The sequence below is a fragment of the Lathyrus oleraceus genome, chromosome 3 (assembly GCF_024323335.1).
Source record: "Lathyrus oleraceus cultivar Zhongwan6 chromosome 3, CAAS_Psat_ZW6_1.0, whole genome shotgun sequence".
Taxonomy (NCBI): Eukaryota; Viridiplantae; Streptophyta; class Magnoliopsida; order Fabales; family Fabaceae; genus Lathyrus; species Lathyrus oleraceus.
The window spans coordinates 159,872,630-159,885,995 of NC_066581.1; the positions used below are offsets into that span (position 1 = coordinate 159,872,630).

Consider the following 13,366-nt stretch of genomic DNA (forward strand, 5'->3'; position numbering starts at 1 on the left):
TTTAATATTAATCGGTCAATTTACATGAGATTGGATGGGTTTAACCTAGAATATTAGTTAGGTTAAAATACGTGGTTCTTGTTTCCACCATAACTCAAGAATCGTGAACCCGGTTGATATGAGACTTGAAGCTTTGAAAGTCTAATCTAATGAGATGTTGCATGGTGATGAGAGACCGTGAACTAACAAATAATGCTTGGTAGAGGATAGTCATGATTGTATGCTTGATTATGTCTAACTTGTTTGTGTATGACGGCTTGAATAACCTAAGATACTTATGAGTATGTCGTGAGTCGGATATGCCAAGGGTTTATTGTGACATGTCATGCCACTATGTATGTTTCATGTATGATATTTGCTATGCTAATGTGCATGCCATGAATTGTTTGGATGTTTGATTGTGAAATAACATGATTAAAAACCTTACAAAGATGAGTGAGGAAACCTAGGAGAATAACTTGATTAATAACTTAGAAAGATAATCCAGGTTATGGAAATGGGTATACGGTGATGCTTGGTGTCATACCCCAATTTTGTCCGGCCATTTGTGGTTTACCCATGAGATCTCTTTGTTTCAAAGGCCTATTTGCATAAGTGTATCCATAATCTAAAATATGGTTTGAATCTTTTTACATTACTAATCAAAAACTTATTTTTTTATTAGTAAGTATCAAGAGCCATGTTATTATTTCTATGATCACTATTTACTAATCCATTTACACGTCCCAAATATTTATACCAAGTTTTAAGTTCTTCATGAGTTCCCAAATTAAATTTGCATTTTTTAGAAACATGTATGTGTTTTTTTTTTAAATTAAAAGTCTCATATTTAGATTTTTGTATTTAAAATAGAATTGTGTTGTTTTTTAAATTAAAAGTCCCATGTTTAGATTTTTGTATTTAAAATAGAATTGTATTTTTTTAATTAAAAGTCCCATGTTTAGATTTTTGTATGTAAAATAGAATTGTGCTGTTTTTTTTTAAAATTAAAAGTCCCACATTTAGATTTTGTGTTTAAATTAGAATTGTTTTTTTTAAAATTAAATTACTATACTTAGTTTTTGTGTTTAAGTTAGAAATATGTTGTTTTTAAAATTAAGTCATTATACTTAAGTTAGAAATATGTTGTTTTTAAAATTAAGTCATTTTACTTAAGTTAGAAATATGTTGTTTTTAAAATTAAGTCATTATACTTAAGTTAGAAATTTGTTGTTTTTAAAAATTGAAATTGATTAGCATAAATAAATATTGAGTTAAATTTTGAAAGATTAAAAAGGTAATTACATAATTAAAATTTAATTCAATAAGTCCCAAATAATCCAACACACATTTTGTCTAAAAAAAACTAAACTAAGTAATTATAGTGAAAAATTGCTACAGATGGAAATAGGTTCCTAATAACCAAAACCAAGCAATTAGGGTGAAATCACTTTGGACTTAGTCATGAAAACATGTTGTCTTGATGCTTGGAGCGGCCACCTTCCATTCCAGCAGGTCATTTCAGAGTTGTAATCTACGGAGAACAAAAATAGCTTATTTTAAAAGCACTTTTTAGAAGCGCTTAAGAAATTGCAAAACAACAAAATAAATCACTCAGATTAAAGCTTTATCCATAAGGTTAACCTAAACATCCAAAAAGCACTTTTAATATTAGCTTAAAACAGAACAAATTAACAGAGATGAAATCCCACATAATCTGGGATGGGAAATTCAAGAAAGGAAGGATTTTCTTAAGACTTTTCTTTTCTTAAAAAATGATTCATGAGAGGTTAATAAGAACAGACAGTAAGAGATTTCTTTTCAAAAAAAGCCAAAACCACAAACAACAATAAAAAAAACAACTTTTTCTCAAAAAAAGCCTAAAGAACAACAGCATAAACATCACGAACAACATAACAATATTTCATAAAACATCTGATCACGCACCGTTACTCTGCTGGAATTTCACTCACACCCAATCACCAAAGCTCAAATACTCCCAAAGTTTACTCAGAGTTCATCATTAGAACTTTGAGAAAACTGAACTAAGCCACAGTCAAACCAAGACAAACCGATTCAAAGAAGTTAGAAGAAGAATAGGACTCCAGAAAACAGAACGGAAGCAACATACCTCAAGGTCAGATCTCACTGCCGGTAACCTTGCCGGAAACTTCGTTTTCCGACGAGCTTTGTTTCATCTCATTTTCCCCACTATACATGTATTTCATCGCATGTGTGTTACCTCGTCTTAATATTCACTATATTGCCTTGAATCATCTGAAGTTTTGCTGTTTTAGGTTGGTTAAGATTTAGTCAAATTTGTGTAGATCTATTGTATTTGAATGATTCTGTGTTAGAATCAATAAGGGAATTTGGATTCAGAACAAAAATCGGATTGTATCTTCATGTTATGTTGTGTTTGAGAGTGAAAGAAACAGAGGTGAGAAAAGGGGGTCATTGTGTTAGACTGGAGAGAAAGAGAACTGAGTGAGAGAACCAATCTGGAAAAAAAGGAGAGTAAATATGCGAGATTTTTGGGAAAAGAATTTATTCCTACTATCATTTATTCTGGCCATTTTCAGTTTCATATCAATTAATATTTAAATCAAAACATTTCTTTTTTTAAAAATAAAATCGAAGAGAAAGGAGGTAGGATGATTGGACCGAATATTTCGGTTTTGAGAAGAGAGGCTCTTAAGTGCTGAATATTATCTCAGTCAAAGCAATTTAATTCATTTATTACTATTACTGTCATTTCCGAAAATTAAGATGAGAGAGAATTGAGTTGTTTTGGATTTTTGAGCAGAGTAGGTAGATTATCCCTTTCCATACGCAGAAGACATGCGGTCCCAATGTGATTGTATGATTTAATCTACTTTTTAATTTTTCATCATTATTAGCATTTATTTTGGCTTACACCTACCTAGGAATAGTCTGCTCCTCTTCTATTTTTATGTGATAAGTCACTTCAATTTTTTTTCCTGATTTTCTCTTTCCGAAATCATATAGCAGTATTCAAAAGAAGTATGAAAGTTTAATTCATATCATAGCATTATTATGCCTAAGATAGTATTCAACAAACATCTCTTTGGTTTCTAAACTCATTTCTCATGATATTGTAGTTACTATAAAAATTAATTTGATAATTATTTCTTACCGTGAATGTTAATTTATCACATTGAATATTTAATAGCTTTTAAAATATTATCACATATTCACATTAATGACTAAATTTACTTGTATATTATTAGTTTTATTGTAACTAGATATTCTAATAATTATGAGGTTCTAAAAATAATAATCAACTTAAATTGATTTCTGAAAATTACTTTTATTTTCTATTTTCTTATAATCGATTTGATAAAATTCTATTCATTTGCATTCAATAAATTACAATTAGCCCTTTTCACAAATCATTTTTCAAATCGATACAATTTCTAAGAACATTCTTTTATAACTTAAACTTTGGATGAAAAAGAACATAATAAGCATTCGCTTCACTATTTCTCAAGTATTCGAATGATTGGCGCACGCCATATTGCTTGAATTCTTGTCACCCGATTAAACCTTAACCATACACATTCAAAATCACATTTTCTAAATCAACTATAAATTCTAAATCCTTTTAATTCCAAATTTCAGATAATAAAAGGATAGGAGGCATTCGCCTCATTATCTTCCGATTATTCGAATAATTATCGTACGCCATATTGATCGAGTTTTCGTCATCCAATTAAAACCGCAATCATATAAATTCAAATCACCTTTTAGACCTGATAACATGAAATTATATCATATTTTAGGACTTAATTCAATTAAATTATATTATTATTTATTTCAATTTACTGCATTTTATTAGATATTACGCGGTATTTCCTTTCTATTTGTCTCAGGTGTCTTATTTGAAGCACAAGTAAAAAAGGAAGAAAAGGAGGTGCAAAAAGGAATGAAAAGAAACAAATAGCAAAAGCCAAGCCCAACCCAAAGAAGACACAGGCGTTGTGCCTGTGACGAGTGCCACAGATGCTGTGACGAACGTCACGCTGCATACACTTATGTGACGAGCGTCACACATGGTGTGACGGATGTCACACCATCCCCCTACATTTCTGCCTTCAGAGACGTTGAGTCCTATATACACGCTGAATCCTATTTCCACGGCTATGCATCCGTTACGTGAAGACCCCTTGACGCGGACTGCTTTGAAAACCGTTACGGAAAGCATCAATATAAATAGCAACTTTGCAAACCCTACAGAGGTTCCACGCTTTTTCCAGATTTCGACAGTTCCCAATTTTCTTTTCTTCAGCAGTTTAAGCATACCTTTTACATACTACCTTTTGCAAATTTTTATTGTTTTTCTCTTGCAACTCTATTTTCCTCTCTAGCACTTAATTAATTTTCACATAATAGTTTCTACACCGGAAACTATTGTGTACCTTTTTACCGGATCTAACCTTACGTTAGAATCTAGTTTTTTTATTCCTTCGTTTTAATTTGTTGTTTGATTGAAGAATTCAAGAGCAAATCCTACCGGCTTGTGGTGGAGTGTTCAAGACTACTATTTAAATTATTCAGGTTCTTTAATTATTGTTTAATGTTTTGTTTTATTATTTATTTATATTATTTGCTTGAGATGAGTCTGTTTATGCATGATAATTATTTAAGTTCGTTTAGCATGTCTGGCTAATTCGCCTAGATATCGGTATGTAAAGTAAGCGGAATAAGGAATCAAAACTAAGTCGGTTTAATTAAATTTAAAATTAAAATCACTCTTTTTACAGTCTCAGTTTACAGGTTTAATAACAAAGTTTTTATACGAGAGTAAAGGACATAAAGAGGTTAAAATCAATAGAGCGAAAGTTTGAGGTTTTAACTGGACAGTGTAAATTGGACATTAATTCTAGATCAGGGCGAGAGCAATTTTTAGAGTTAATTAAATTCTAATCTTTTCCAAAAAGTATTTTTAAAGATTGAATGTGAGGACGAGAGTTAAGCATTCGAATTTAATTATATAACCTAAATCAACAGAGCGAGAGTTTGAGATAAGGGTGTTTAAACGGTTAGTGTTTTCTTAAAAAGAGTTTCTACGGACTTTATTGCTTTCAAAAAATGGTTTTTGACTTAATTATAAGTGACAGCTACGTTAACATAAAATCATGGTTTATTCAACAGAGCGAGAGTTTGAGATAGAACTTTTAATCAATGAAGTCAACTGAAATGATTTATTTTAAAAACAAGAAACCAACAAAGAATTGATTCCCTAATTACGACGAACTACATACCGATATCCGTTTATTTGATATTTAATTTAGATCCTATTTTTAGTTTTAGCTTTTCCCCAAACAATCAAACATTATCCACCTTAGCTTTACGAAGTAACCTTAGATAACGGTATATCGATTCATAAGTCCCTGTGGGATCGATATCTTTTAAAACTACGCGATAGAACTGTGCACTTGCAGTTTGTACCCCAATTTCGACTCATAAAGTCGAAGCGATCAAGTTTTTGGCGCCGTTGCCGGGGACTTTTATTTAGTCGATATCGTAACTCTTCCGTTATGCTGTAGAGACTAAGGTTTCTTTTTCTTTTCTTTCTATCGTCGATTTGTATGCCACACACTCGCTCACAAGGCGAGCCGTTCTATTTACGAATCAACGATATCGAACTATATCTCCGAGTCTTACGACGAATTCGGGAATATCGTGCTGCAAACAATCTCCCTCTTGTCGAACTTCCTGATTTCAAAAACATTTTTCCTTCGATACCCGAGATGGCAGAACCAGCTCGTGCTCTTCGAGATTACGCCGCTCCATCACAAGATGAGCCGCATTCAAGTATTGCTCCGCCAGCAATCGAAGCAAACAACTTCGAACTTAAACCTTCGCTGTTGCAGGCAGTACAACAGAACTAATTCTCTGGAAATCCTACCGAGGATCCAAACCTTCATTTATCCGTATTTGTCCAATACGCTGATACTGTTAAAGCTAATGGTGTCACTTCATGGGCAATTCGACTTCATCTTTTTCCTTTCTCATTAAGAGATAGCGCTAGAAGATGGCTTCAGTCTCTCCCTTCCAACTCTGTCACCACTTGGAACGAGTTGAAGAAAGTTTTTCTTGCCCGATATTTTTCGCCAAGCAAAACAGCTATGTTAAGAGCCCAGATAAATGGATTTAAACAGAAAGATAACGAGTCTCTTTTCGAAGCATGGGAAAGATACAAAGACATGATGAGACTTTGCCCACACCATGGTTTAGAAGACTGGTTAGTAATTCACACATTCTATAATGGTCTCTTGTACAACACAAGGTTAACAATAGACGCCGCTGCAGGTGGTGCACTAATGAACAAACCTTATGCTGATGCTTACCAGCTTATCGAAAGCATGGCCCAAAACCACTATCAGTGGGGAACCGAACGAACAATGGTGGAAAAACCTCAAACGAAAACCGGCATGTACGAGATAAGTAACCTTGATCATGTTAATGCAAAAGTGGATGCTCTGGTCCAGAAAATTGAAAGTTTAAATGTATCACCTCCAACCGCCGTGGTTGCTATAACTCAGAATTGCGAAGTCTGCGGAATCCAAGGTCACACTCCTACAGATTGTCAACTCTTAACAGGAATCCAAGCAGAACAAGTAAACTATGCTCAAGGAAGCCCCTACTCGCATACCTATAACTCAAATTGGAAGAACCATCCAAACTTTTCATATAAGAGTAATAATGCTTTGTACGCACCTGGACAGTCTCCAAATCAAGCCCCAGCTATACCTCCGGGATATCAGAAACCGAACCCATCTACACACAACAATAACGCCCCTAGGAAATCCAACTTGGAAATCATGATGGAAAACTTTATAGCTTCTCAACAACAAACCAATAAAGATTTCTTAAACCAGAATGTACACACTGGCGAACAAATTAAACAACTAACAAGTAAAGTGGATGCCCTGGCTACCCATAACAAAATGCTGGAAACACAAATATCACAAGTAGCTCAACAACAAGCGCCTACTGCTGCCCCAACTGGTACATTTCCTGGACAGCCCCAACCTAACCCGAGAAGCCACGCTCATGCAATCATATTAAGAAGTGGAACGGAAGTGGAAGGACCATCTGATCCAAGGATAGGAAACCAAAACCCTAAAAAGTCAACTGAGGAAGAAAATAGACCTAAGGAAAAGGAAGAGAGTAATAAGGAAACCGTAGAAAAGAAGGAACCTTATGTACCTCCACCACCTTATAAACCACCTGTCCCTTACCCTCAAAGGCTTGTTAAAACCAAAGATGCGGGCCAATTTAAAAAATTTGTTGACCTCCTTAAACAATTAAACGTTACAATCCCGTTTACAGAAGCTATTACGCAGATGCCCTCATACGCCAAGTTCTTAAAAGAAATTCTTTCTAATAAAAGGAAACTTGAAGATAGCGAAACCGTTACACTCCCTGCCGAATGTAGCGCTATAATCCAGAACATGCCTCCTAAACTCAAGGATCCGGGTAGTTTCTCTATACCCTGTCACATAGGAAAATTTGTCATCGACAAAGCCTTATGAGATTTAGGAGCCGGAATTAGTGTTATGCCTTTATCCATATGCAAGAAACTGGAAATGGAAGAATTAAGACCAACCAAAATGTCTGTGCAACTAGCAGATCGTTCTGTTAGATACCCTGTAGGAATTCTTGAAAACGTTCCCGTACGCATAGGTCAATTCTACATCCCAACTGATTTTACAATTATGGATATTAGAGAAGATGATATTACACCCATTATACTGGGAAGACCGTTCTTAGCAACTGCCGGTGCAATCATAGACGTAAAATGAGGACGACTCACCTTCGAAGTAGGAGAAGAGAAAATTGAGTTCATTCTTTCCCAATTTTTGAAAGCACCTGCAATAGAAGATACATGTTACTTCATGGATATCATCGATGAATGCATAAAAGAAACAGAGTTAGAAAAGGACAAATCATCCGACTATCTTGTAGAAGACAAACTTAACCAATGTTTAGCAATAACACCGGACCCTACGCAGTGTCTTAAGAAACCAACCCTAGATCTGAAAACACTTCCCAAAAATCTGAGATATGAATTCCTAGACTTAGAACTTGAACGACCCGTGATAGTTAATGCAGACCTAGGAAGACTCGAAATAGAAAAACTCCTACATATCTTAAGAAAGTATCCGACCGCACTAGGTTACAACATCACCGATCTTAAAGGAATAAGTCCTTCTATTTGTATGCACCGCATCATGCTAGAAGAAGACTGTAAAACTTCTAGAGAACACCAGAGGAGACTAAATCTGATCCTGAGTGAGGTAGTGAAGGAGGAAATAACCAAGTTATTAGAGGCAGGTATTATATATCCTATATCTGATAGCAAATGGGTTAGTCCTGTACATGTAGTACCAAAGAAAGGAGGCATAACCGTTATTGAAAACGAAAAAGGGGAAACTATAACCAAACGAATCGAATCGGGATGGAGAATGTGCATTGACTATAGGAAACTAAACAAAGCAACCCGAAAAGATCATTTCCCTTTACCATTCATTGACTAGATGCTAGAGCGATTGGCAAAACATTCACATTTTTGTTATCTAGACGGTTATTCAGGCTTCTTTCAAATACCAATTCATCCTGATGACCAAGAAAAGACAACGTTCACATGCCCTTTTGGTACCTTCGCTTATAGACGAATGCCGTTTGGCTTGTGTAATGCTCCTGCAACCTTTCAAAGATGCATGATGGCAATTTTCGCCGATTTTCTCGAAAACATCATGGAAGTATTTATGGATGACTTTTCCGTATGCGGACAAAGTTTTGAAGAATGCCTTGAGAACCTAGAAAGAGTTCTTGAGCGATGTGTAAAAGTAAACTTAGTACTTAACTGGGAGAAATGCCACTTTATGGTACAAGAAGGAATTGTTTTAGGACACATTATATCAAATAGAGGAATTGAAGTAGACAAAGCCAAAATAGAGGTATTCGAAAACCTTCAACCCCCTAAAACCGTGAGAGAAGTACGAAGCTTCTTAGGACACGCCGGTTTTTACCGACGATTCATCAAAGACTTCTCTAAAATAACTAAACCTTTAACCGGACTATTGATGAAAGATGCTGAATTCATATTCGACAATAACTGTTTAGAAGCATTTCAAACGCTTAAGCAAGCATTGATCTCCGCACCCATAATGCAGACACCCGACTGGAATGAACCATTCGAAATAATGTGCGATGCCAGCGATTACGCTGTAGGTGCTGTTTTAGGACAACGAAAGGATAAAAAGCTTCACGTTATATATTATGCAAGTAGAACTCTAGATGAAGCACAGATGAATTACGCCACAACCGAGAAAGAACTCCTAGCAGTTGTGTTTGCGCTAGATAAATTTCGTTCTTACTTGGTCGGGGCCAAAATAATAGTTTACACTGACCACGCTGCTATCAAATACCTCTTAACAAAAAAGGATGCTAAACCTAGACTCCTAAGATGGATCTTGTTGCTACAAGAGTTCGATTTGGAAATCAAAGACAAGAAAGGAACTGAAAACGTAGTAGCAGACCACCTCTCTAGACTTGAGAACCTTGAACCGGAAAGAACATCAATTAATGATGATTTCTCGTACGATAAACTTATAGCTACTTTGGAAGAGAATAACTCTGACAAGCAAGTAGAGACCACCTTAGCTATATCTGTTACACCATGGTACGCTGATCTCGTCAACTATTTAGCCGCCGGAATAGTTCCACCTACTCTATCCTACCAGCAGAAGAAACGATTCTTCTATGACATAAAACATTATTACTGGGATGATCCCTTACTTTTCAAAAGAGGCCCCGATGGTATTTTCCGTCGATGTATACCCGAAGAAGAGGTAGAAAATATAATCCAACACCGCCACTCCGCTCCTTATGGTGGACACGCAAGTACATCCAAGACCTGCTCTAAAATCCTACAATCCGGCTTTTATTGGCCAAATATATGGAAGGACGTACATGCGGCTATTAAGGAATGTGACAGATGTCAACGCACAGGAAACATATCTAGACGTGACGAGATGCCACAAAAAGGTATTTTGGAAGTAGAGATTTTCGACGTGTGGGGAATAGACTTCATGGGACCTTTTCCATCCTCTTTCGGTAACAAATACATACTCGTGGCGGTAGACTACGTTTCAAAATGGATCGAAGCTATAGCTTCTCCAACAAATGACACCCGAGTAGTAACTAGACTCTTTAAGGATATAATATTTCCGAGATTTGGCATCCCAAGAATAGTAGTCAGTGATGGTGGATCACATTTCATATCCAAGGTACTCGAAAAACTACTGTTTAAGTATGGCGTAAGGCATAGAGTAGCGACACCTTACCACCCTCAGACCAGTGGGCAAGTGGAAGTGTCCAACAGAGAGATTAAACAAATATTAGAAAAAACAGTCGCCACTTCAAGGAAAGATTGGTCATTAAAATTACCAGAAGCTTTATGAGCGTATCGAACTGCTTATAAAACCCCCATAGGGACGACCCCATTTAAGCTCATTTATGGAAAATCCTGCCACCTCCCGGTAGAATTAGAACATAAAGCCTATTGGGCTATTAGAAATATGAACCTAAACTATAAGGCCGCCAAGAGAATCCTTGACATAAACGAATTAGAGGAACTCAGAAGAGACGCCTATGAAAATGCCAGAATCTACAAAGAAAGAACAAAACAATGGCATGACAAGCGTATATCAAGGAAAATCTTCCAGCAAGGCGATGCAGTCCTTTTATTTAACTCTAGACTAAAGTTATTTCCGGGAAAACTACGATCCAGATGGTCAGGTCCTTTTCATATCACTAACGTCTTTCCCAGTGGAGCGGTAGAAATTAAAGGCAAATCCACAGAACCGTTCACCGTAAACGGGCAACGTCTAAAACACTATCACTGTACGGAAACCAATGAAGATTCGCAAATCCTACATTTAGACGAAATGCCTCCAGTATTTATAAATTATATTTGATAGTTTCTTTGTCGAGCTTGCGACATTTAAACAAAGCGCTTAGTGGGAGACAACCCACAAATTTTAATTTTTATTTATTTTATTTCTATTAAAACTTTGTTTAGTATTCATTCTTGATTTATTTTAATTTTTCTAAACTTTTCTCTTCTTCTTTCGGCATTTGGCCAAATCCTGACTAAAACTCATGTTTTCTTTTCTCTAGCTAACACTAACCAGATGGGACAAATTGACCGTATGGGTATCAAATTCAGAGGAATGGCTCACAAACTAAAATTTGAAGAACTAGCCACGAGAGAGATGCTACCTAGTTTATATGCTGATGACTGGGCTATGACCGCCCTTGGACTAAGAGAAAGTGTCATGTTTTTGCTGAATCAGATAGGGTGGGAAACATCTCCTATCCTACGACATTTCGTCACCTACCGGAGACTAACACTAGAATTCCTTAGCTCCCTAATCTATCTACCCAGCCATGGGAAAGGAATTAGCAGAGGTTTTATCCAGTTCAGAATGTTCAACATGGAGTACCAATTTAATATTAGAGACTTTACCAACCTTTTGGGTTTCCCTACCTCCCTTGATACATTCACAGTGAGCCAGGAAGAACTTTTTGAATATAAAGAACTTGAACACTTTTGGGGTAGTTTGACTGGAAATGATGAGCCCGAGGAACATGAGTTTCTATCTGGAAACATACATAACCCGGCTTTCCGTTACTTCCATAGGATCTTGACCCACACCTTATTTGGAGAGAAGCCATACAGTACTTCAGTTTCACGTGATGAACTCTTCATCATATTCCGTGCTTCCCAGAACCGTCCAGTAAACGGTGCCACCTTTATGCTAGCAAATTTAGACCATCTTATCCAAGATGAGAGAGCGCCTATTAGAGTAGGCGGTTTGATAACCATGATTGGTAATGCACTCGGATTACGTCAACCTATGCTTGACTTAAGCCCCTTCTGTGGCATTACTATTATGAGTATACCCTTCCTCTTCAATGCCATGTTTATAGCAAACCAAGGGTCTGACGAGTTCGAACTTATAATTAATAACCAAGTTCTTTGCCTATTCACCTTATCCAATCCCAGGACTAATGTTCATAACCGCAATAACTGGCTCTATAATCTGAACGCGACACCCTCTCCAGCTAGATCCACTGAATCCATCCAGGATTATGAGATTTGTGATGACCAGATCCCTTATGCTGAATCTGACCCTCAGACACCATCTGGCTATTATGATATTGACCCTCCTCCTCATCCTGTTCAGACCGAAGAATCAGCAATATCCGACCTCCGACATCATATGCCCGGAACTGATTATAACACCGCCATTGAAGCTTTGATGTCAGAACAAGACGCCCTCAGAGAAGAGTTTACTGAAATGAGACACGAAGTTCTAGGATACATGAGCAGTATGACAAATCAGTTTCACGAGTTGCTATACCGTGTTAACTCTTTTGCTCCTCCGGCCAAGTAACTTTGAGATCGTGCAGATGGATAGAAATTATTTTCTTAGTTATTTAGTTTTAAGTTAGATTATTCATTAATGTTATTTGAATTCATGTTCGCATTTGTTTCCCTTTCGCATTTTTTTTGTTTTTCTTTCCAATATTACATTATGATCATTTTATTGAAGCTATTTATTTAATTTTATTATGCAATAGCTATTATGTTCTCTACTGTTGCTACCTATGACTTATTAAATTATATATGCACTATTATACAAACTAGAATAGCATGCAGGAGAAATTAAATAGCAGAATAAATCAACCCATAGCAAAACAAAAATAATAACTTACCAGTCACTCTGAAGGACGCTAGCTGAAACCATGCCAAACAGACAGTGTGACGAGCGTCACACATTCTGTCACGGACGTCACGCTAAGTACCTGTGACGCCCGTCATGCACCTGTAACGAGCGTAACGCCCTTCAGACTAGGTGAACGTTAAGGAGCCGTTGGAGACGAACGTTACACCCCTTCAACTTTTTACCTTCCCCATTTATTCACATTTACCCATAATTATTCACTTTTCAACCACCTATTTTTCCAACTTCCAAAATTTTTCCTATAAATACCCTCCAAACCTTCCTTCATTCACCACAAACCACTTTCTTCTATCAAATACATTTCTTTTCTTTCCAATTTACCTCTTTCAGTTCATTCATTAGTATGGCGGGTAACCAGAATTTCGGAAATATCATCTTCCGAACCGAAGATGAAAATTATCAAAGGGAACAATACGAGCGTTTCCAACAGCGAGGCGTCGTCTCCACCAGGTATCCTGATTTTACTTGTTTACAACAATTAGGATTACTCCAAGTTATCGAATGGATGCTCCGTCAAGCCGACTTAACCTTTCTATCCACGC

At 36.4% G+C, this 13,366-nt stretch overlaps 1 long non-coding RNA gene and 1 other non-coding gene across 2 annotated transcripts; both read right to left on the minus strand.

Annotated features, from left to right (window-relative positions):
* Positions 1-1,268: 1,268 nt before the first annotated feature.
* On the minus strand, positions 1,269-3,057 carry LOC127125987 (uncharacterized). Its single transcript, XR_007804864.1, has 2 exons — positions 1,927-3,057; positions 1,269-1,513 (listed from the first exon to the last, which is right to left on the minus strand). It is a non-coding gene; the product is annotated as an uncharacterized LOC127125987 (long non-coding RNA).
* A 3,074-nt stretch (positions 3,058-6,131) lies between these two features.
* LOC127133142 (small nucleolar RNA R71) lies at positions 6,132-6,238 on the minus strand. Its single transcript, XR_007807135.1, has one exon. It is a non-coding gene; the product is annotated as a small nucleolar RNA R71 (small nucleolar RNA).
* Positions 6,239-13,366: the final 7,128 nt, after the last annotated feature.